The 24,758-nt window shown below is 44.8% G+C and overlaps 1 protein-coding gene across 1 annotated transcript in view; it reads right to left on the bottom strand.

Moving 5' to 3' along the window:
- The window catches only part of plxnb2b (plexin b2b), a 219,094-nt gene that overhangs the window by 98,751 nt on the left and 95,585 nt on the right, over positions 1-24,758 (bottom strand). The window contains 1 exon segment of the mRNA XM_061677999.1: positions 354-444. The gene's annotated coding sequence lies outside the window, so the exon portion shown is untranslated.

Raw genomic sequence — 24,758 nt, 5'->3', positions numbered from 1 at the left:
GACTTAGATGCACAACACCGGGCGCAGGAGATCCAAATCAAAGTTCCTTGTTCACAAAAAAGCTGCTCGATGACAGCGGCGAGTCCGATCAAGCCAACTGGACTTAAACAAGATGAAGGAAATACTTGGACACCGCCGCCATCCAAATACACCACGATAACTCGCGTTGGATAGTCTTTCGCCTCTCTTTTCGAAAATGTGTGACAAAAAAACTTTTGAGACTGGGTGAAATGAGGTCAAGAGAGTAGCGCCAACGTCTTGCGTACAACATTTGGGGTATTTTAACTTCAAGGTAACACTTGTATAAAAAAAAAAATAATAATAAAAAAAAATATGAAAAGACAAGTACATACCAGACACTTGATAAGCGACTAATATCCTAGTGTGGAGTCATTGAAGAAGGCACAGGCAGCAGCAACAAATGAGTGAATCTGCGTGTTGGACCTGCAAACAGACAACAACAAACGACCTTAGACTAGAGCTGGCTGGGATATACAGCACATTAAGGCAGCAATGTACACAGTCTCTACTCCAAGGCCTAACAAACCACGTGTGCGGAGGAAAGGTTCAAAATCCTGGTAGTGCCCTTGCAATCTTTTGAACATGATCAACGGTTCAATAAAAGAGCTTTGCGTGCGGAATAATGCAAGTACACGGAGAACGTCATGTTTTGGTGGTGTTTATAGCCTCTTCGTGTTAACTTAATGACAGACAACAAGGCGCCACAAAGCTCCTGTAATGGAACAAATACAAACATTCATGGACACACACTGCACGTTTTCAGGAGAAAACAATCGACTCTGTTTTGGTGTAAACACATCTGCAGGGTTTAGAAACTCATCACTAAAGCCTCTTTCAGAGCCCTAATAGTAAATCAGGCATTATACACCTTTTATACACTTTTATACAGAACTCAGCAAAGGTGGTATACTGACGCAACTGTGTGCATTTTCACCCAAAAAAAAAATTAGATGACGTCAAAACCAGCCTCTGGTGTGACATATAAAATTGGATGACGTCGGAAAGTGAAACTGCTTCCAACACAAGAAAGCTGAAGAAGATGCCGTCAGGCGGTGACAAATTTGTCCCAGCATGGGGCACCACAAAACGGGAAACAATAAATAAATTAACCTACATACTGTAATTGTATTAAAACTAGTTACTACTATTAACTCTTAGAATCAAAAACCTAACAGATACAAATGTAAAGCAATGCCCAATTAATTTGAATATAAATGATGTAGTTGTAATAGTAATGATGTTTTTATTATTTGTTGTATTTACATCTGCCAAGCTAACATTTTTCCCGCTTTTAATAGTCAATCAAAATGGTATTTCCTTTTCACCCCTTTATTAATCAGACTTGTAAACCTTGTTTACTGTGTTACAGTTTAAATTGTCTAAAACTTGGTAATTGAAACTTTATTCATTATTATTGTTAATAATAGTAGTAGTCATAATTAACAATACTTTATAACTTAGCATTCCCACATGCCATATTAAACTGCACTTTACTGCTTTTTTGCATCTGCAAATCAACATTTTAGTGAAACAACAATAAAGTTGTATCTGATCTAATATCAGAACAAATACGTTGTATATTACACATGCATAGTAGATATGTCTATATTAGGTTTTTAATTGTTTATTTTAAACTATAATAATTTTTTTCTAGTTAGTTATATTTTAAATTGTGTGACATGTTACCCTACATATTAAAGACAATGGTAAAAATAAACAATGCTTCTTTTCTAAATCATCAATGGATGGGGGTGCCATATAAAATTTCGCCAAGATCACCACTTTGGCTAGGGCGTTGCCCTGCATGTTAGAAAACACACAAACTCGTTGAAAAAGATCCGACACTAGCCACTAATCGCTTCTCAAAAAGATTTGACTGTTTTGATATTTAATGTATTGTCTTCTCATTTCAACATGTAAAATTGTTACTTAAAACATTGCCTGTACAGTTAGATGTTTTATGTTGGGGACAGTTGACTGTTGTAACAGAGTCACGTTTATTCTGGTGGTCACTTAAATTTGCAAGAGACTTATACAGCAATAGCGTAAAGCAAAGACAAAAAACAGTCATTCGTAAAATGTGCCTTCTGGCTTATATTATTAAATATGAATGATGATTAGTTATTGGAACAGAGTATAATTATATCTATTTTTTTCAGTTCCAAAAAGGAGTTGTGGACCATTTAGGGCATGAGGAAACACTTTAGCCCTGATATCAATTGAAATGCAAATTTTTTTATTAAACATACACGTCAGCAGAGCGTGGCAGTCTTTCAATTCTGCATTTCAACCAATTACACGTGCAAGAAAAGCACTACACCACACAAAAGATAGTCACCGCGCCAATTTCCTTCGCCCTCGTTTTATCCCCCCCACCCCCACCCTGACCGCCCGCCAGTCCAAATGACACATTAAGCCAAAAGTGCCTATTCCGAGGAATCTAAAGTGAGTTTGGGATGGGTGAGAGGAACCCGTCGGTTCAACTAAAACCCAGGCGGGTGTCTTTGATCAAGAGCGAGGGTGGATTAAAGCGGATTCTCCGCAAGTTTCACTTAAATCCCCATAAGAGTCTACAGTAGAAAACTACCAACACTCGCACAGCCCAGATTAAAAAGATAAAGGATGAACTCTTCATGTGTTTTGCTTTTTCTTTGGATTTTTTGTGATGCCACCACAGACAGGTAACCAACCATAGAGCAGGAAATGGAAATGCTGCAAGAGTGTCCCCCAGCTGTCAGACATTAAAGGGCGAGTAGTTTTATGTTACTTTGGTTTTTATTCCTAGAAAGTATATTTATTATTGTAGGCCACTAACGTAATGCACAGTTTAAACATTAACTAACACTAAGCTTTAATTCAGGAAAATACTACAAGTAAAAAAAAAAAAAAAAAAAAAAAAACATTTTATATATAATATTTAAGGCCCAGTAAAGTGACCAAATTATGTATTTTCATTTGACACACCACAGAAAAGAGCATTGTTAACAAGCCTGCCAAATTTGAATGGAGGGGAATAAAAAAAAATTTAATTCACCAATTATATGAAATCAGGCTTCAAAATGGTCAACAATTGTGACATATTTTTCAACTTTCAGACATGTTGCGTGTTGCTGAATCCTCTGAAAACCCCACCCCGCGGAACTTTCAGCTGTCAATCAAATACATGCCTACTCTCCCAGCTCCTTTCCAGCGATGCGCACACTGTCACGGGCTGCCGCAGAGAGGCACTCTGTGGCGGCCAGGCAGCCTCCGAGCCCCGGCGTAATGACTGGCAGCCGCATCGTTACAACTTTCCCCTCCTTTTCCTTCAGCACGCTGCTGTAGCCACTTTAAGTCCACCATGGGCGGCGGCCACAGCAACATGATGCACCGCGGTCCTCCTGGTTGATTATTATATTTTTTTTCCCTCTCCCTTGGCAACTATGAGGCTGACAGTCCGAGTGCTGTCGCGCCGGACCGATGGCGGTTATTCAAGCCACTGGCAGGCTGGCATGGGATGGCGGAGCCGTGCACTTCGCTGCTGCCTCAGTACGCGCTGCGTGTGGGGGCACATGGCAGAGACACTGCAGCCCAAATAACACAAAACGCATGCATAATACTTCAGGGAAGATGTTTTTTTTCTTCTTCAAGTTGTAGGAATAGTTTGAAGGCTAACTGCACGCTGTAGTGGTAAGAAGTAATTGTGCCGAATGGCCACTACATGGAGTAAAGGCCTCTTTTTACTCTCGCGGTCGTGTGGCCGACAACGCCCCCATTGCATCACGTAACCGAGGATTTCACCTGTGAAAACTGCATTCGCTGTTACGCAAACATGAAGACCAGCGAGCTGTTTATGGAAGAAAAGCAAACTAATTTGAAGTTGAGACGAGGGAAAAATCGATCAGAGCTATTGCACGGACATTTGTCATAGCCAATACAACAATTTGGAATGTCCTGAAAAAGAAAAACGACTGGTGTACTGAGCAACAGACATCGAACAGGTCGGCTAAGGGTATCAACATCAGTTGATGACAGAAACATTGTGAGAGCTGTGAAGAAACACCAAAAGACAACAGTCAGTGACATCACTGCCAACCTCCACAGGTCAGGAGTGAAGGTATCACAATCCACTGTTCGAAGAAGACTTTGAAAGAAGAACTATACAGGCCATTCCACAAGATGCAAACCACTCATCAGCAAAAAAAGAAAAATCAGAAGGCCAGATTGGATTTTGCAAAGAAATACAGAGATGACCCGCAAAAGTTTTGGAACAAAGTTTTATGGACTGATGAGACCAAGATTGACTTCTACCAAAGTGATGAAAGACCAAAGAAAGGATCTGCTTATGATCCAAAACACACAAGCTCATCTGTGAAGGATGGTGGAGGTAATGTCATGGGTTGGGCTTACATGGCTGCTTCTGGAACGAGCTCACTAGTCTTTATTGATTGCCTCATGATGGTAGCAACAGAATGAATTCTGAAGTCTACAAAACCATTTTTTTCTGGCAATTTACAGAAAAATACATCCAAACTAATCGGGAGTTTCAATGACCCAAAACACACTACCAACACAACAAAGGACTTCATCAGGGGGAAAAATTGGAAGGTCTTAGACTGGCCAAGTCAATCACCGGACCTTAACCCAATAGAGAATTCAGTTTACCTCCTGGAGAGGAGACTGAAAGGAAAACCCCCCAGAAACAAACAAGAATTGAAAGACGCTGCAGTAAAGGACTGGAAAAGCATTTCAAATGAAGAATGCAACAGTCTGGTGAAGTCAATGGGTCACAGGTTTGATGCACTTATTGCAAGTAAGGGTTATGCCACCAAATATTAAATGTTATTCACGTTAAGTTAATTTAATAATGTCTGTTCCAATATGTTTACTCACTTGAAAAGTGGGTGGCTTCAAACAAAAGGTGCTCTGTCCTGAGTCATTTAACACATCAAGTTGTAAATCCATCCATCCATCCATTTTCTACCGCTTATCCGAGGTCGGGTCGCGGGGGCAGTAGCTTTAGCAGGGACGCCCAGACTTCCCTCTCCCCAGCCACTTCATCCAGCTCTTCCGGGGGAATCCCGAGGCGTTCCCAGGCCAGCCGAAGGATGTAGTCTCTCAAGCGTGTCCTGGGTCGTCCCCGGGGTCTCCTCCCGATGGGATGTGCCTGGAACACCTCACCGGGGAGGCGTCCGGTAGGCCGAATCAGATGCCCCAGCCACCTCATCTGGCTCCTCTCGATGTAGAGGAGCAGCGGCTCTACTCTGAGATCCTCCCCGATGACCGAGCTTCTCACCCTCTCTCTAAGGGAGAGCCCGGACAGCTTGCGGGGGAAACTCATTTCAGCCGCTTGTATCCGGATCTTGTTCTTTCGGTCACGACCTACAGCTCGTGAACATAGGTGAGGGTAGGAACATAGATCGACCGGTACATTGAGAGCTTCGCCTTTCAGCTTAGCTCCTTCTTTACCACAACGGATTGATACAAAGTCCGCATCACTGCAGACGCTGCACCGATCCGCCTGTCGATCTCCCGTTCCATTCTTCCCTCACTCATGAACAATACCCCGAGATACTTGAACTCCTCCACTCAGGGGCAAGATCTCATCCCTGACCTTGAGAGGGCATGCCACCTTTTTCAGACTGAGGACCATGGTCTCAGATTCAGACTGAGGACCATGGTCTCAGCCGCTTCACACTCGGCTGTGAACCGCTCCAGTGAGAGTTGGAGTTCACGGCTTGATGAAGCCAACAGAACCACATCAGAGATGCAATACTGAGGCCACCAAACCGGACCCCCTCTATGCCTCGGCTGCGCCTTGAAATTATGTCCATAAAAGTTATGAACAGAATCGGTGACAAAGGCCAGCCTTAGCGGTCCAACCCTGACCGGAAACGAGTCCGACTTAATGCCGGATATGCGGACCGAACAGCCCGTATCAGGGCGTTCGGTACCCCATACTCCTGAAGCACCCCCCACAGGACTCCCCGAGGGACACGGTCGAACGCCTTGTCCAAGTCCACAAAACACATGTAGACTGGTTGGACGAACTCCCATGCACCCTCGAGGACCCTGCCGAGGGTGTAGAGCTGGTCCACTGTTCCACGGCCAGGACGAAAACCACAGTGTTCCTCCTGGATCTGAGATTTGACTTCCCGACAGACACTCTTCTCCAGCACCCCTGAATAGACCTTACCAGGGAAGCTGAGGATTATGATCCCCCTGTAGTTGGAACACACCCTCCGGTCCCCCTTCTTAAAAAGGGGGACCACCATCCCAGTTTGCCAATCCAGAGGCACTGTCCCCAATGTCCATGTGATGTTGCAGAGGCGTGTCAACCAGGACAGCCCCACAACATCCAGGCCTTGCGACCGAGGAGCTTTTCAACCACCTCAGTGACCTCAACCCCAGAGATAGGAGAGCCCGCCTCAGAGAACACAGACTCTGCTTCCTCATGGGAAAGCGTGTCGGTGGAATTGAGGAGGTCTTCGAAGTATTCTCCCCACCGGCTCACAACGTCCCAAGTCGAGGTCAGCAGCGCCCCATCCCCACTATACACAGTGTTAATGGTGCACAGCTTCCCCCTCCTGAGACGCCTGATGGTGGACCAGAATTTCCTCGAAGCCGTCCATAAGTCTTTCTCCATGGCCTCACCGAACTCCTTGCTTTTTTGCTTCAGCGACCACCAAAGCTGCATACCGCTTGGTAAATACCATGAAATAAAAGCTGAAATTCTAAACATTTGTCTCATAGACTTCTTTTTATCTGAACCTCAAATGTCTTCAGTAAACAACAAAAACAAAGGAATTGACCTTGCCGTTCCAATACCTTTGGAGGGGGCTGTATATAGTGAGGGAGGGCCGACTAATGCTGGGTGCTCTGGTTGAGTCACTGTTTTAGCCACGGCCCAAAAATCCGGACAACAGAGATGGTGAAAAAGAGTTTAATGCTATATATCAACAATTCAGTGCTAAATTGTCTTTCCACATTTTCGGCACTTTGAACATATTTTGAATTAGAATTTTTTGGACGGCTGTGGCTCAGTTGGAAGAGCGGGTAGTCCAGTCACTGAAGGGTCACTGGTTCAAATCCCCGCTTATGACTGTCCGCATGTCTAAGTGTCCTTGGGCAAGACACTGAACCCTAATTTGCTCTCAGTGGGCCTGGCAGTGCCTTGCATGGCAGAAGTCGCCAGCCCATTGGTGTATGAATGTGTGTGTGAGTGGGTGAATGTGAGGCTTTGTAAAGCACTTTGGGCACTGTGATGGTGTAGATAAACCGCTATATAAGTGCAGTCCATTTACCATCCATCCATCCATTTTCTTTACCGCTTATCCTCACTAGGGTCACGGGCTGCTGGAGCCTATCCCAGCTATCTTCGGGCGGGAGGCGGGGTACACCCTGAACCTGTCGCCAGCCAATCGCAGGGCACATAGAAACACATTACATTACATTTAAAAAAAATTTAAAAACCTAAAAATTACTTTACTAAGTCTTTAAAGAGAGTATACAAGAGAATACAAGAGTGTTGTACTTGAGAGTTAAATACAACTGAAATGCACTTTTAAAAAGTACTGTAAAAGTAAAAAATGTGCTGTGCTAGAAAAAAAAAACAGACTGCACGCGTAGCATAAATGTAAATTTTATTATTTAACACAGTGATTTTTTTCGTCATGTACTACTAGAGGGAGCCCTCGTACAACACTGAGAATCACCGCACTTCACAACATTTTATTCCAGCAATAGCTACAATAATACCTAATACTACACTTATTCATATTGCGCCTTTCAGGGGACCCAAGGGCACTTGGCAATAACCATCTATTCAAACATTTCCTACAGTGCTTATCCTGTTCAGGGTTACGTGGTGATGGAGCCTATCATGAAAGGCAGACTACACACTGGAATGGTCGCCGGTACATCAGTTATCAAACTATTTACGATTACATTCACACTGTCACCGAATGGGAACTGAACCAATGCTGCCTGCAAGGAAGTCAGGCGAGTGAACCGCTAAACAGACAGTCAGTGACTGCAACTTAACAATATTTCATGTGGAAATGATTGAACTGGATTGTCTGTGAGTGTGAACTGTACAAATAGGTTAATGTATTCTTGCAATTTAAGGTTGTATGCTTGGGTGAGCAACATTTTATACAAAAGGTGAGTAATTTAACCTTATTTTATTCCATTTACATTGATTCACTTAAAATTTTACCTCAATCATCATCTGCACAGTTAGGGTCTGATATACTGAATTCCTAAATAGCAGGTGCTTAATTGGGTGTTCACGCACTCGACAAATTGTGCGCATTGTTGGCAACTGGTACAGTATAAAAGTGCTGGAGACTGCTGTATCTAAAAGACGATTTTGCACTATAGGTAGTTCAAAAATGGAACATTTGGGATAGTACCGCAAGTGCAAAATGAAGTTTGAAGTGATGGAACTGGAAGTGCTAGTAAATAAAAAAATATATAATAATAATAAAAAAATCAATCTTTACTGAGTTATAAAATAAATTGATAATTTGATCGATAATTTGGGGGAAGCCAGCAACTGAATAAAAGCTATGTTTTGTTTTTTATCTCGACCTGAGTGTGTGGCAATTGGATGCATGTCCCCATTCTGCCTAACACTGTGCTTAAAACTTGGGACATTACCCCTGAAAATTCCTCTGGGAGAGGCTAGCACCAATTGTCACAGTGCACTGAAATGACCCAGTCAAAAGAAGAGTTTTGTCAGAGGTGCTATAGCATGACTCCTTCTTGTGACTGGGTGCAAATCAGCCGTTGGATCGTTCAGAAGCTCCAAAACTGCATTGCTCAATAGACGATATGTTGATTATTTTTGTTTCTGGCATTTCAAAAATGATTACACGAGCGGAAAATTTAGCCTTTGCACCTGCCTTTCAGACGCGCGATTTAAAGACGCAAAATCAGCCACTGCAATTTGTTTCAGGTTTGATAAATCAAATAATGCATGCTAAATTCATCTATTTGCATATACAGCTCCCACACTACGTAAAATAAACTGTGCGGCAATTTAGAACGTTTGGCAGACGTAATCCCCGTTGCACCCGGTTAGAGGTTCCGCTTCCACATCATTTTCTGTGAGCAATTAATAAGGCCTTTAAAATTGTATGACAAACAGCTCCAGCATGGAACAAATTCCTACACTTCACATTATTTGCTATGGGTAAACAATGTTTTGAAATTATAACTTGGAAGTCAACCAGCATCACGGAACAAATTGTGTTAATTCTATTATTGTTTACGGTACCACTGTGACTTGTGGCTAGCACGTCTGCCACACAGTTCTGAGGTTCGTGGTTCGAATCTTGGCTGAGGCCTTCCTGTGTGAAGTTTGCATGTTTTGCTTAGGTTTTCTCTGGATATTCCAGCTTCCTCCTAAATTCTAAAATCTTGCATGTTAGATTCATTGAAGACTAAATTGGCCATAAGTGTGAATTTGGAGTGTTGTTCCTTGCGATTGAACGGCTATCAGTCCAGGGCATACCCCACCTCACCTATGCAGTGATCCTAATGAGGCTAAGCGCCATAGAAAATGAATGGATGGTTTATTGTATACTTGGGTTGTCGTGTTTGCGGGTTGTTTCAGGTGTTGAGTTAAATGTAAACCTTGATATCGGCTATCGAACATTTGAAAATACATGTAAATAGACAAAATTGAGCACTTCATGCAGTTCAAACATAGCCAGTATTGAGTGGACAACAATCGATGTGTGTCGTCTTTGTCGCTGTTCTTCTTTTCCAATGACGGATGTTGCTTAAACAAGCAAAGGCAAAGTTTTATGCCAGGTGAGGACTCGGAGAAACCAGTTCTGTGGGGGGTGTTATCTTGTGAAAATTGTGATGTTTTCATCCGACAGTAGCCCTGCGGTTTCTTTTGAACTTTCAGTGTCAGGCCGTCGACAAAAAAAAGAAAACATTCCGGTGTGGCAGAGTATCATGTCTGTGGGGGTGGACTGATGAGACCGCCATTCACTCTCTGTTGTTGTGTCGTCAATCACCCTTGCGTATATACAGTAAATGATTTTTCAATGCACCACGGGCTGATGGACAGGAGGGGGTGGAGGACTTCTCCGCTTGCTTGAAGGTGAGCAGAAGATGCCGACGTGGCCTCACGCTTGCTGTGCCACGCACGTTTTTCCATTTGGGCGCTAAAATGTAGCGCCACCGGCCAAAGCCGTGATGGATTCCCCCTGGCGATGGCTTCCCTGGTTTCAAGGGGTTGGACACGAGACGACGATGAGCCCTGTGTTGAATGAGAAGCTGTCTCTCTGCCTCTTCATCAGTCCCGGTGGTCCTGGAGTGGTTGCTGCTTCCAGCAAATGGCGCGGGGTGTGTGGTGGGGGGTGTTAACAGACAAGGTGGCATCTGTGCAGCTGGTTCCCCTGCTTGATACCCTACAGCTGGTATACAGGTGAGGGACTCAGGGACAGATGCAAAGGGAAAAACATGAGAGACCTGTTTCCACCAGACACTTGGTTCTTTTTCTATTGAAAAGGGGTACTGGGACCCTTCTGTTGGTGTAGCAACCACAATGGTACAGTACTAGTAGGTTAGGCTGCTAGCTAATCTCATCTTGATAGCAGGCTATCCATTTCACTATCAAACGAGCGCATCTATGCCATTAATCCAACCAAGAGAAGTATATTAACTAGCCAGTCCCTCAAAGATCATGTTAACTATGTCTGAATTCCCTCAACTTAAATCAGTTTACCTGTTGAAATGTACTGTAAATTACGATCATCCCCCTTAGGAAGCAATTTGCCTCACATATCTTATTTTTGACTGACACTTCACGCATTCACAGTACGGTGGTAGAGAAGGCTAAAATTATCATTCAGGGCATTTAGCCTGTTTTCTTAATCGACATGTAAGAATTTGCTTACTACTGGTACCATCGGAGTTTTTGCCACCTGGATGTATGTGTGACATCATAGTGAAAAAGGTCTACAGGCCTCTTGCTTTTCAATAGTCAATAAGAGAGCTAGCCAACTTTACAGAACTGTTGCTCAGTGTTTGATTTGATTTGTTGTGTTGTGGAACTTTTTTTTATGTTGGGTGTCACCTTCAAATGGCACACTGCACTCCCTACTGCCTGCTTCGGTCCGAAAATTTTCATTGCGTCAGCTCAATTGAGCTCAGTGAATATGCGAATGGCAGAAAGTGAGGGAATTGTGGGGGCTACATGCGGCTAAAGGCACCGAACCTCCTGAGAGAGCACACGCTGACTAAAAGTTGAAAGCATCCCTCCAGTGACAAAACGGCAGAGAAAGAAAGATGAAAGAAAGTCCAAGCTAATTTACCCACTGCCGCCATTTGTCATCTTTCTCTCTCCACTCCCACACCTCCTGTAGTGCCATATTCTCTATTCTTTTGCACCCAGGCACAATTAACCTACAGACGCTCTAGGTGATCCGATGGAAATATTTACTTTGACAGAAGACGTAATCTCCTCATGTTTGTAATGAACCCTTCATTTGATAGCATCAATAATCTGTAGTACAGTGAGGAATAATGCACAGCTAAGTTTAACATTCTGAGGTCCTTTAAATATGCACCGTGGTTTGTCCCTAATGACGATTTTAAGACATTATTATTGAATTACTTAATCACGGCGAGGGTGGACTTCAAAAGAAGAGTCTTCTGAAGTTTGACATGAAAGACATACAGACTACATATGCATACACCCCCACACCATTATCCAACATCAATAGCATCACAGTTATTGTTTCAGTTGCAGGACCAAGCCCCACTATCATTTCAAAATCATCTTACAACATTACCCAGAGTTTCGCTGCTTATTAGCTATGTAATTTCATGTTTGACTCAGTTATACATACTCTCTTTACATACATACATTTATCTATATACATATAAACATACATATTTACATACCGTATTTTCACAACCATAAGGCGCACCGTATTAAACATACGCGAGCATACATGCTCGCGTATGTTTTTAAAAAGGCAGTGGGGGCAAAACAGAGTTCGGTTGTACTTTATTGAAGTATTTAACAAGGTACTCACGTTATTTTTTTGATCAATCCTCATCCACAAATCCATCAAAGTCCTCATCTTCTGTATCCGAAATGAACAGCTGGGCAAGTTCACCATCAAACATCCCGGGTTCCCTCTCGTCATTGTCGGATTCAGTCTCGTTGAAGGGGGGCTGTTCAGCAATGATGCCGCCGTTTTCCTGCTTCCTCCACTTGCAAACCATGGATTCGTTGATCTCGAATTCTCTCGCGGCTGCTCGATTCCCACGTTCCTCCGCGTAACTGAAAGCTTGCAGTTTAAACTGTGCTTGGTAAGCGTGTCTCTTCGTAGGTGCCATTTTCGGGGGGCCTTAGCCAAGCCGATGTTTTGCACAATGCACATACCGGCGCTATATACCTACTGGGGGCGTTGCCTTTAGCGTCCTCTTTCACGCGCACCCTTCCCCCCTTAACGTACGCATGCTGTTCTCAGTCACGTCCGCCTTTCCTCTATATAAGCAGCGTGTCGGCAGGAAATGCTCCCAGTCAATCAAGCGGAGTGCTCATCACACAACAACATTTACAGATTTTGGAACTCGGTGCACACATAAGGCGTGGCGCATTATAAGGGGCCCCATCCATTTTGGAGAAAATTGAAGACTTTTAAGTGCGCGTTATGGTTGTGAAAATACGGTATGTCTCTTTTAATACAGTGATCCCACGTGCATTCGTAAAATTGGCCTATTCATAGTTTTTGGGAACCCTATCCTCCCGTCAGTCACTGAAAAACTCACCTATTCAATGTTTTTGTGCTCAGGGGAAAGCCATGTCTAATATAAAATAGAGTGGTGCCTTGAGATAAACTGACCTGATTTCGTAGAGGTTTTCAAGATACGAGGCATCGTTCGGACAATTTTTTTGCTTTGACTTAGGAACAAAAATGATAGATATGAGCGCTGTTTGGTGGTAGTGAACTCAACTTACTTTACAACAAGTAGCAGTTGAACATATAAATTCCCCCCTCTCCCCCCCAAAAAAAGAGGGTTCAAGCTGTTTATTTCCACTCCCAGTTTAATGGTCAAACTAAACATAATACAAAGAGTATTACATGCTGTGTATTTGAAACAACAACACGGCTTTGCTTTAGATAAGTCCATTTAGCCTAATGCAAACAAACATTGCAAAACGCCAGACAGGCTAACGAACAACATAATTGTCGCAGTATTATACCCCTTAACACGGAGGAGCGTCACATGTAGAGAGCGAATCTCACAATACACATTACTCCGACTTATTGAGACGTTTTGACCGGCTGCATGTATATCTGTATGTCTGGACAATACTGTGCCCAGGAGGCAAAGGTGCGCAAACCAGAAGGATCAGCACAATGTCCACTGAACTGAAGCAAAAGATGTGACAAAAACTGTTTAATTCTTTACATTCTATTAATTATATCTAGAGGTGAAACAATTAATCGACACCTAATCCGTTATCAAATGAATCGACAAGTAGTTTGATAATCGATTGAGCATTTAGAGACATTGTTTAACTTGACATCGTTCTAAACATCTGATTTCAGCCTCTCAAAAGGAAATATTTTCTAGTTTCATTAGTCCTTGATGATTGATTGATTTATGATTGATTATCTTTAAATATTCAGCACTATGACATTTGCTTTTTCTTTGGAAAACAATCAACATGTTTTCCTATGTTACGGACCAAACAAGTAATTGAATCATAATCAATTCATGGAAAAAATAATAATCCATTTAATCTATTACAAAACTAATCATTATTTGCATCCATAGTATGACGTAGTATAGTAGTATATACTATATACTAGTAGTTTGAAGGAGCTTCAGAACAGGATATCAAACTAGGATTAACAACTCGCAATAATTACCCAAATTGCTCTCAGTTTCAAAAAGGCTGGTGAGTACATCACTCCGTGTGTGATATTGCTTAATTGTTGTTTATTTGGTTTTATTTCATCATTAAACAATACCAAAGGAACAACAATAACTGGTTAGCATTCAACTTTAATGCTAAATATTTTTTAGCAGATTATTCAATAATATAATAATCTGCAAATAATCGATTCTAAAAATAATCAATAGTGACACCCCTAATTATATCATGACTATGTACAATGTACTAATTACAATATTGTTTTCTTTGGAAGCCTGGAATGGCTTAATGGCATTTCCATTTAGTTAAACGGTGAAAGATTATTTAATATACGAGTGTGGTCACGGAACAAATTAAACTCACATCTCAAAGCACCAATGTATCACTTTGGTACCATTTGGTGGCAACCAAGTATGTTGCACTGAGGGGAGGAGCTTCATTTAGTCAGGACACAGCCTTTTCTAATATAAAAAAAGTGCTTTGCCACCTCATGTACGACTCCATTAGTTTATGTTAAATTGGATCAAAATAACTACTTTTTTTTTTCACTGGGAACAAAAGTGGTTTTACACGTATCTTGGCTTAAGCTAATTTAAGGATAAGAGATAACAATTCCAAAAATAAAATCATTATTCAAGATTTTGCTCTGACAAATTTGTCATTTATTAATTGAACAAAAAAAAAGAAAACGAAGGGCACAAAATGTCTCTTCAGGGTTAAAAATTTCTAAGGACAAATATTTACCTCATTCTTTCAATTTGGTTTTTGTGAGAGTGGGAAACAGTCACGTTGTGCCAAAATCAAGCACAGAGCCTTTGGAAGCAAACTCCCAAGGCTGGAGAGGCGTCCAGTTTTGTGGACACTGCTTAAACACAAACATAGCTTGTTCTCAAAGCCTACAAGATGTCTGAATTATTTGAAGATGGTATTTTTAAAGGCTTTAACTCGCACCATTACAGAAATCCCCAACAGGCCCGGTATTTGTCATGTTGCGCTGCAATGCACCAGCAAAGATATACCAAAAGTGGCCAAATTTGGAAGTCAAAACAACCATCATTCCAAGAGAGATACCGACTGGTTAGAGCGTCAGCCTCACAGTTCTGAGGACCGGGGTTCAATCCCCGGCCCCGCCTGTGTGGAATTTGCATGTTCTCCTCGTGCCTGTGGGTTTTCTCCGGGCACTCCGGTTTCCTCCCACATCCCAAAAACATGCATTAATTGGAGACTCTAAATTGACCGTAGGTGTGACTGTGAGTGCAAATGGTTGTTTGTTTGTATGTGCCCTGCGATTGTCTTGCAACCAGTTCAGGGTGTACCCCGCCTCCTGCCCGATGATAGCTGGGATAGGCTCCAGCACGCCCGCGACCCTAGTAAGGAGAAGTGGCTCAGAAAATGGATGGCTGGATTCTGCTGTGGTAAACGTCTTCCACATGTAAGACTTAAGAATTATGAAAAACTATGCTTCCACTTGCTCGGTCCAGTTGTTTTCTTTTCCTTCTTTTTCTTTTAGGTAGGTAGGTAAGTTGGTCGGTAGGTAGGTACGTCGGTTGGTCAGTGGTAAATACGTCGGTAAATCAGGTCGATCAGTCGGTTGATCGGTCGGTACATTAGCTAGGTAGGTGGCTAGATAGCTAGGTAGGTAGGTAGGTAGGTAGATCAAATTGGTAGATAAATCAGGTAGGTAGGTAGGTAGGTGGCTAATTCATTCTTAGGTAGATTAGGTAGGTAAGTGGGTAGGTCGGTAAATCAGGTAGGTAGGTCAGTCGGTCGCACGGTAGATTTGGTAGGTAGCTAGGTAAGTAGGTGGCTAGATAGCTAGGTTGTAGGTAGGCAAGTACTGTAGGTAGGTAGATCATGTTGGTAGGTAAATCAGTTAGGTAGGTAAGTAGGTGGGTGGTAGGTAGATTAGGTAGGTAAGTGGGTAGATCGGTAAATCAGGCAAGGTTGGTCGGTCGGTCGAATGGTCGGTCAGTTGGGAGTAGGTTAGTGAATCAGATCGGTCAGTCGGTTTGTCGGTCGGTAAATTAGGTAGTTAGCTAGGTAGGCAGGCAGGTAAGCAGATAGGCAGGACATAACCATAGACGCAAAAATGGAGCCTACTGCGACCAATGAAAATACAGAATAAATGAGTAATTTTAAGGATAATTGAGGCCTTAAATATGAAATATCAAATGTCAAGCTTTTTAAGAATTTATGGTACCCTGAATTTGGCAATATGAGGAGATTTATTTTTATAACTTACAGATTGTAAACTTCGTCTCTTTCATAGACATGGGAATGTAGCGTGTCTGATTTCCCCCCCAATGTAACACATCGCTTTATCATCATATCAAAATAAATAAATCCCGTGGGCTAGATGCGGGCGATGTGCCAGGCCTTGACAGTATTGTTGGGCGACACGGCGGTTCACTGTGACCGATTTCATTTGAAAACATTATTCACGCGAACAATTTCTCTGACAGGGTCAAGAGTGGAAAGTGGGGAAAAGACGATGACAGTACTTAACACATCTCTCCATCTTGAGCAATGTCAGGCAAATAGATGATGTGCAATCCTACTCAAACGCGGGCCCACAAATCACTTAATGCGGTGGGAGAAATGGATGGACATTTGCGAGTTGAGTCATATCGCACGGCTTTTGAGATAGCCAGATTGCGCCTGCGTAATTCCGCTCCGTGCTTTTCGCCAGCAACCTTAAACATTTACGGCGATTATTTGAGAGACTGGGGAGGGAAGAAAAAAAAAAAGGCACAAAAATAAGTGCTCTGCCTCGAGGGTTTTTACCCATTTGTGGTTGAATTATTTTTAACTTTAGCAACCATGAGAAACGACGAGAGTGAGTGTGTGTGAGAGAGAGCCAGACAGCTGCTGGATTATTGGCATCTTGTAAAATCCCATTAGAAAAGATGAGGAAGAATCAGATCATGTCGAGTTACATGGTAGGAACAGAATGACACACAGTAGAAGGCAGATCCCCACCAATGCTGAATGACTCCAGTTTGGATCCGCGGCAAATCATACTTTACTGACAGCCGATTCTGCATATACCTAACAATGACGACATCGCATCAGTTCTAAAATATTAACCAAAGGGAAGAAAAAAAATCCACCATACTAATTATATGATGGGATTAATCAATAAAAGAGCAGTCGCTCTCCCTTGACAGGTCACATTAGTGTTTCCTTTTCAGGAGCAATAGAAAAGGTTTTATAGTGTAAGCATTTCATAAAAATACACCACAAACAAGTGTTATTGGACAGCTTTACCACTATAAATATACAATACTTATGTTTAAGAAGGGTCACTGATGGTGTAGTGGTACACTCGCCTGACTTTGGTGCAGGCAGCGTGGGTTCAGTTCCCACTCAGTGACGGTATGAATGTGAGTGCGAATGGTTGTCCGTGTCTATATGTGCCCTGCGACTGACTGGCGACCAGTTCAGGGTGTAGCCTGTCTTTCGCCCGAAGTCAGCTGGGATAAGGCTCCAGTGCCTCGCGACCCTAACCAGGATAAGCGGTGTTGAAAATGGATGGATGGATGTTTAAGAAGACTCTCTGTGTCATTGTCCAAGGTTGTCTGCAATTTTTCAATACAAGAATATGACGGCGATCGTCTTTTGTCTTTATCATCTTTGTTTGTCTTCACAACAGTGACTAAAGGTGGGAGAAGTAGAGTACATGTGTGCAACCGTACCTGTATTGTCAGTCACCCACTCAAAACATTACATTCTTTATCCTAAGTTCTGACAACCTTGCATTAACAACCTAATGTTTTGGTTCTACACCTAAACAATGTGACACCATTGTCACAGAAATCATCTTTTGTCTTCACCATCGTTGCTTTCTAATTAGGAGAGGAAGAAGAATTGTCAGTCCATCCATCCATCCATTTTCTGAGTCGCTTATCCTCACTAGGGTCGCGGCCGTGCCGGAGCCTATCCCAGCTGTCATCGGGCAGGAGGCGGGGTACACCCTAAACTGGTTGCCAGCCAATCGCAGGGCACATACAAACAAACAACCATTCGCACTCACATGCACACCTACGGGCAATTTAGAGTCTCCAATTTATGCATGTTTTTGGGATGTGGGAGGAGACCGGAGTGCCCGGAGAAAACCCACGCAGGCACGGGGAGAACATGCAAACTCCACACAGTCGGGGCCGGGGATTGAACCCGGGTCCTCAGAACTGTGAGGCTGACGCTCTAACCAGTCGGCCACCGTGCCGCCGCATTGTCAGTCATTTGCTCAAAACTTTTATTATCCAAGGTTGTTGGCACTTGGTTCATTAAAACAAAGTGACGACGATTGTCTTGTGTTTGCACCAAATTTGCTTCAAACCAAATAAACTAGGGCAGGAGAGAGAATGTGTTTGCAGCAGCACCAGAATTGCTAGTCATCCACTCAAAATATTAAGTTTTTATCCAAGGTTGTCAGCATGTGGTTCATTAAAACACAGTGGCAACGATAGCCTATTGTCTTCAACTTCTTTTCCCATCTTCAAAATAAAGTGCCTAGAGGAGGTATCTGCATTGTTAGTCTACCGATCAAACAATTACGCTCTTTATCCTAGGTTGCCAGAACTTGGTCCGTTAAAACAAAGTGACAACAATTGCCATTTGCCTTCAAAGTGTTTGTTCATCTTCAAAGCAATGTGACTAGGGGAGGAGGAAGTACATTTTGCAACACTACTTGCATTGTCGGTCATACACTCGTAAAAAAATGTTTTTAACTAAGGTTGTCAAAACATGGTTCATTAAAACAAAGTGCTGGCGGTCTTCTTTTGTCTTCAAAGCAAACTATACTAGGGGTGGAGGAAGCATTGTCGGCCTTTCGCTCAAAACCTTCCATCCATTATCCAATTGCTGTCTGAACTTAGTTCATTAAAACAATGTGGTGACAATTGTGTTTTGTCCAACCATCTTTGAAGGTTCAGAAGGCTTCAAAATAAAGTGACTAAGGGAGGGAGCAGTACAGTGCATGTATGCAACTGTACCTGTATTGTCATCGTTCACTTTCCAATGTTGGGCATATGGTTCATGAAAAGAAAGTCATGGCTATTATCTTTTGTCTTTACAGTATTTGCTCATCTTCAAAACAGAGTGATTGGAGGAGGGAGACGTACGTTTGCACCAGGACCTGCATTGTCCAAGGGCATTTAAAACTTAAAAGTGATGGCGATTGTGACATGAATTTTTCATTCCTCTTCAAAACGGATGTGGGAACGTTTGCTTTGAAGGGCATTTCTGGCTGCCAATGGAGATCCTTGTTTGGCTACCTTTAACAGTACAAACTGTCATAAAGTGGAGATGCCCACCCCCATTGGACAGAGACGATATCCTGTTGCTTTACCCTGTCAGCTATACTTGCTCCCTGTCTATTCCCTCTGAGGGCCACACCATTCCCGAGGAATTAACCCCAAAGTCATTACGCCTGTGAGGGTCAGTGGATGTGAGGCATTTGTGGACAACACCAGCAGCGTACTGGCTCCAGTGCTCCGCCTCAGGCGTCCTCTGTCCGCACACACACACATACACGCACTGAGTGACAACACACACAGAGAGACAACCAGGCGTGCTGCCCAGCCACCAGTCAGCCTGCTTAATAGGGATGGCAAATAGTCCCTATAGCCCAAAGACACAATAACAGAACACATAATATTCTCTCTGTACCTGCTTTAACAGTCTGTGAGTCCAGGCTAACGGGGCTGAAGGTTCAGAGGGCTAAACACACGCGCTCCATTTCAATTAGCGCTATGTTCACTGGGGTGGGGGACAGCGATCTTGCTAAACCAGCTCCAACACTGTCAAGGGTAGAAACGACAAGTCACGTGATGAGCATGGCGAGGGTTCATTTACTTTAACTGATTCGCTGCCAGTCCTCTATGTTAACATGGATATTTGAATTCATCAGCTGTCAATGGGAGTGACTAAAGGCAAATTATTTTGACTGACATGCATCAAGCAAAAATTACTAATTGTCAATCATCTGCTCAATAATATCCAAGGTTGTCAATAATGAATAATGAACTATTTTCAGTAAGTTCAAGTATTTTGAGTGGTCATTCATAGCTTAACGGGAAAATTTGTCATCTGATTTTGATCTACATGCATCGATCGGTTTATTAATATAAAGTAACCACGGTCGTCTTTCGTGGTGACCATCTTGTGACTAAGCATGGGGGTCTCAGTTCAGAGAAAAAATACATTTAATGTCAATCTGCTCAAAAGAATCCAGTAGTAATCAAGGTTCTCAGCATTTGCTTCAGTAAGCCAAAATAACGATTGGCTCTTGGTGTTCACTGAGGGGACAGGGATGAGTATGCTTGTGATTATGTCAAGGCATCATTCATATCTTAATGGTAAATTTAGCCACCTGATTTTGATTTGTGTGAATCAATTGGTATATTAAAATAGTTATGATGATAGTAAAACAAAATAAAGGTGATTGCTCGTGGTCATAGGGCAGGGCAGGAATGAGTATAGGTGTATGTCGAGCGATCAGTTGCTCACCTGATTCAATAAATTCATTTACCAACAACAATTGCCACAATGTCACAGGTAGAAACTCTGATTCCCATAATGAGTGTGGCGCTGGCAGGAACGGCAAACAGCAAGTATAACGCTGGTATGGCTTTTTAATTGCCACCACTCCTGTCGCTTGTGTCACAGTACAACCGGCAGACCGCGACCGGCAAATCGCCACCTTTGGTCCGACACCTCACCGGCTTAAACTTCATCAAGCACGTGCAGGAATAACCAATTTTCGCACACCTGCCATGAAATGCCTTTCAATATACTGCTTGCCCGAAGCAATTTTCTCTCTCACTTGGACCGGGGTGGCAATATGAGTGAGCAGATACTCGCCCTCGGGGGTGTCATTATGCCATACACGGGGAGTAATGGAGCTCTGGGTCTACCTGGTTCATGCAACTTTCTCATATTAAAATGGAAGCAAAAGGCAGCGCTCGAACACTGTTAATAAAAAAAAAAAGAAAAACTGAGAAATGCCAAGGGCTTTGCAGTGGGATTATGAGAACTGGCCAAGAGTCAGGAAAAGCAGGGAGGGGTTTGGGCCCCAGTTCTCTCGTCTGCTGGGCCGCGTCTGCCAGTTCCCAGAACACAAGGAGCCTTTTTTCTCCTGCCAATCACAACCAGATGTGCCCGGACTTGTGCTACCAATTCAAATCCGTCACTCCGCTCTCCAGAAAGCAACAACAACTCACTGCTGACAAAAATACGCAATCTCTGGCACGCCCCTCCTGAGGCTATGTAATCACAGGGGCCCCCAAAAGGAATCCTGGTCTCCAATAACATGCTTTTTAACAACGACACACTCGTCTCATTGGCCCGTTCTCCCCCGCGGGACTTCGACTCTACGGAGGCAAGCCAAACCCGACGTGATGGAGACTCAGGGCTGGGAGGCGGAGGACATGCAGGCCCGTCAGTGCATTTGCGAAGGCCTGACAACTAGCAGGCACCTGCAGGACATTCTCAACAGTTACACGCCCTCAGCGAGAAAGCTGCAGAAATGCTGCTGTTGAGGCAACAATCAGCCTGTGGGTGTTTTTGTTTTCTTTTTCCTAAATATTTAACATGAACACAATGTATGCCGCCCGGCGACAACAAGGTACAACAATAGCTCGCCAATGCGCAGAGATTGCCTGACAGCATGAATCGGGAGCCTTGCAGGAGGTTAACAATTAATTAGTCATTTGATCAATGTCATTCACACCTTTCGTGAGCACTTCCTAACACCCCCCGTCATCTGGCTATCGATTGCGGATACGGCACAGCGTTACAGCATGTCACCATTTCAAATCACATCCTGGAATCATTACTGATTATTAGCTCGACATGATTATGTCCGCTGTTATGTCCGCTGCTCACAGATAACAGTGCATGTGTTATATGTATTGAGACCACAACTGGTAGCATGCTGGCAATTATTAGAAATAGTACCTAACCACAGCGCTCAATGTAAATGCCATATCGATCGACCGTAATTTATCGTGTATAATTCGCCCCCATGTATAAAGACCCCGAATGATGACGACAAACAATGGACTTCGTTTTCCCTTGCCCGGACGCGGGTCACCGGGGCCCCCCACTGGAGCCAGGCCTGGTGGTGGGGCTCGAAGGAGAGCGCCTGGTGGCCGGGCCTGCACCCATGGGGCCCGGCCGGGCACAGCCCGAAAGGGTAACGTGGGTCCCCCTTCCCATGGGCTCACCACCTGTGGGAGGGGCCGTAGGGGTCGGGTGCAGTGTGAGCTGGGCGGTGTCCGAAGGCGGGGACCTTGGCGATCCGATCCTCGGCTACAGAAGCTGGCTCTAGGGACGTGGAATGTCACCTCTCTGGCAGGGAAGGAGCTCGAGCTGGTGTGTGAGGTTGAGAAGTTCCGACTAGATATAGTCGGACTCGCCTCCACACACAGCTTGGGCTCTGGTACCAGTCCTCTCGAGAGGGGTTGGACTCTCTTCCACTCTGGAGTTGCCCACGGTGAGAGGCGCCGAGCAGGTGTAGGTATACTTATTTCCCCCCGGCTCGGCGCCTGTACGTTGGGGTTCACCCCGTTGGATGAGAGGGTAGCCTCCCTCCGCCTTCGGGTGGGGGGGATGGTCCTGACTGTTGTTTGTGCCTATGCACCAAACAGCAGTCCAGAGTACCCACCCTTTTTGGAGTCCTTGGAGGGGTGCTGGAGAGCGCTCCCGCTGGGGACTCCATTGTTCTGTTGGGGGACTTCAATGCTCACGTGGGCAATGACAGTGAGACCTGGAAGGGCGTGATTGGAAGGAACGGCCCCCCCCCCAATCAGAACCCGAGCGGTGTTCTGTTATTGGACTTCTGTGTGTCACGGATTGTCCATAACGAACACCATGTTCAAGCATAAGGGTGTCCACACGTGCACTTGACACCAGGACACCCTAGGTCGCAGTTCGATGATCGACTTTGTGGTCGTGTCTTCGGACTTGCGGCCGCATGTCTTGGACACTCGGGTGAAGAGAGGGGCGGAGCTGTCAACTGATCACCACCTGGTGGTGAGTTGGCTCCGATGGTGGGGGAAGATGCCGGTCCGACGTGGCAGGCCCAAACGTATTGTGAGGGTCTGCTGGGAACGTCTGGCAGAATCCCCTGTCAGAAGGAGTTTCAACTCTCACCTCTGACAGAACTTTGCTCATGTTCCGGGGGAGGCGGGGGACATCGAGTCCGAGTGGACCATGTTCCGCGCCTCCATTGCTGAGGCGGCCGACCAGAGCTGTGCCCGTAAGGTGGTCGATGCCTGTCGTGGCGGAAATCCCCGGATGCCGTCAAGTTGAAGAAGGAGTCCTGTTGGGCCTTTTTGGCCTGTGGGACTCCTGAGGCAGCTGATGGGTACCGGCTGGCCAAGCGGACTGCAGCTCTGGTGGTCGCTGAAGCAAAAACTTGGGTATGGGAGGAGTTCGGTCAGGCCATGGAGAAAGACTTCCGGACGACTTCGAGGAAATTCTGGTCCACCATCCAACGTCTCAGGAGAGGAAAGCAGTTCACCACCAATACTGTGTATAGTGGGGATGTGGCGCTGCTGACCTCGACTCGGGACGTTGTGAGTCGGTGGGTAGAATACTTCGAAGACCTCCTCAATTCCACCGACACGCCTTCCCATGAGGAAGCAGAGCGTGGGTTCTCTGAGGCGGGCCCTCCTATCTCTGGGTTTGAGGTCACCGAGGTAGTTAAAAAAAAGCTCCTCTGTGGCAGGGCCCCGGGGGTGGATGAGCCCAACCAGTCAACATGTGTTTTGTGGACTTGGAGAAGGCGTTCGACCGTGTCCCTCGGGGAGTCCTGTGGAGGGTGCTTCGGGAGTATGGGGTACCGAACCCCCTGATACGGGCTGTTCGGTCCCTGTACGACCGGAGTTAGAGTTTGGTCCGCATGTCCGGCAGTAAGTCTGACTCGTTCCCGGTGAGGGTTGGACTCCGCCAAGGCTGACCTTTGTCGCCGATTCTGTTCATAACTTTTATGGACAGAATTTCTCGACGCAGCCGAGGCGTAGAGGGGGTCCGGTTTGGTGGCCTCAGTATTGCATCTCTGCTTTTTGCTGATGATGTGGTTCTTTTGGGTTCATCAAGCCGTGAGCTCCAACTCTCACTGGAGCAGTTCGCAGCTGAAGCGGCTGGGATGAGAATCAGCACCTCCAAATCTGAGACCATGGTCCTCAGTCAGAAAAGGGTGGCATGCCCTCTCCAGGTCGGGGATGAGATCCTGCCCCAAGTGGAGGAGTTCAAGTATCTTGGGATCTTGTTCACGAGTGAGGGAAGAATGGAACGGGAGATCGACAGGCGGATGGGTGCAGCGTCTGCAGTGATGCGGACTTTGTATCGGTCCGTTGTGGTAAAGAAGGAGCTAAGCCGAAAGGCGAAGCTCTCAATTTACCGGTCGATCTACGTTCCTACCCTCACCTATGGTCATGAGCTGTGGGTCGTGACTGAAAGAACAAGATCCCAGATACAAGCGGCCGAAATTAGTTTCCTCCGCAGGGTGTCCGGGCTTTCCCTTAGAGATAGGATGAGAAGCTCGGTCATCCGAGAGGATCTCAGAGTAGAGCCGCTGCTCCTCCACATTGAGAGGAGCCAGATGAGGTGGCTGGGGCATCCGATTCGGAAGCCTCCCGGATGCTTCCCCGGTGAGGTGTTCCGGGCACGTCCCACCGGGAGGAGACCCCGGGGACGACCCAGGACACGCTGGAGAGACTACGTCCTTTGGCTGGCCTGGGAACGCCAGCCAAAGGATCCCCCCGGAAGAGCTGGATGAAGTGGCTGGGGAGAGAGAAGTCTGGGCGTCCCTGCTAAAGCTACTGCCCCCGCTACC

The sequence above is a fragment of the Phycodurus eques genome, chromosome 5 (assembly GCF_024500275.1).
Source record: "Phycodurus eques isolate BA_2022a chromosome 5, UOR_Pequ_1.1, whole genome shotgun sequence".
In the NCBI taxonomy this organism is placed as follows: domain Eukaryota; kingdom Metazoa; phylum Chordata; class Actinopteri; order Syngnathiformes; family Syngnathidae; genus Phycodurus; species Phycodurus eques.
This window is presented reverse-complemented; position numbering and strand designations above follow the sequence as displayed.